General features: G+C 38.8%; 1 non-coding gene across 1 annotated transcript; it reads left to right on the top strand.

Moving 5' to 3' along the window:
* The first annotated feature begins 212 nt into the window (after positions 1–212).
* LOC131183675 (small nucleolar RNA R71) lies at positions 213–319 on the top strand. The gene has a single exon (XR_009151714.1). It is a non-coding gene; the product is annotated as a small nucleolar RNA R71 (small nucleolar RNA).
* The last annotated feature ends 933 nt before the right edge of the window (positions 320–1,252 follow it).

Raw genomic sequence — 1,252 nt, 5'->3', positions numbered from 1 at the left:
TTAGGGTGTCTACTTACAGGACCCCTGCAGTTTTCTTTGCATTTTCTCTTTCATTTGACCACTCATAATTATGGTATGCAACCATTTCTAGAAGTTCAAGTGCTTGTGACACTGTTTTCTCCATTAGACCACCCTTTGCAGCTAAATCGACTGTGCTCCTTGTAGAGGGTAGTAATCCATTATAGAAATTTTACACTAATAGCCAATCTTCTATGCCATGGTGTGGACATTCCCTCTATAGGTCTTTATATCTTTGTCATGCATCATAGAGTGATTCTCCTTCCTTTTGTCTGAAGGTATTGAGCTCAAGCCTCAGTTTTGTAGTCTTTGCAGGAGGAAAATACCTTGCTAGAAAAGCTTGAGAAAGGTTTTCCCAAGTGGTGAACGTTCCAGCCGGTTGAGAAAGTAACCACTTCCTTGCTCTGTCTCGAAGGAAGAATGGGAATGCTCTGAGTCGTATTACTTGATCAGACACTCCATTCATCTTAAATATGTCACATTGAGCAAGAAAGCAATGGAGGTGATAGTGTGGGTCTTCTGTTAGTGAACTTACAAACTGGGTTTGTTGAATCATTTGGAGCCATGCTGGTTTTAATTCAAAGTTGTTGGCTTCCACTGTGGGTCTAGTGACACTGGGCTGAAATCCTTGGACAGATGGAGCTCCGTAATCTCTCAAGAGTCTTGGTCTGTCATTATTATCGGCCATGGTTGGAATTTCAGGATCTCCTTGACCGTGCTCTTGATGTTTCCTTCCCTCCTGATGGTTCTCAGAGTTCTATCTATCTCTGGATCACAGTCCAAAATTTCTTCTTCTGCCCTTGTTCTGGTCATATACCAGATCGGGCACCTGAGAGAAAAGAAGAAAAATACAACCAGTAAAATAAAATTAGATAATAAATATAATTGCCTAAATCAGCTAAATTGCCTATCGCTTGATATTACTAAAACTAAAAATCGCCGGCAACGGCGCCAAAAACTTGTTTGCCTGGTTTCACAACCCTGCAATTGCACAAATTGCTAATAAATAATAAAGTAATGAGTAGAGTATCATTCTCACGAGGATTTTGATTAGCAAGTACCAATCTACATAGTAATTTTGACTGTCTAGGCTTTCGAATACTTAGGGAATGAAGTTTGTTAACCTTAAACACTAGAGTGGTAAACTTAAAATGAAATGATTTATTTAAAACAATTCTGGAATTAAGATTTCACACTTGAATCTTACTAGGGATGTTACCTCATTTATTTACTG

The sequence above is a fragment of the Hevea brasiliensis genome, chromosome 9, assembly GCF_030052815.1.
Source record: "Hevea brasiliensis isolate MT/VB/25A 57/8 chromosome 9, ASM3005281v1, whole genome shotgun sequence".
NCBI lineage: Eukaryota > Viridiplantae > Streptophyta > Magnoliopsida > Malpighiales > Euphorbiaceae > Hevea > Hevea brasiliensis.
The sequence above is the reverse complement of the archived record's forward strand: the minus strand, read 5'-3'. Positions and strand labels throughout refer to the sequence as shown.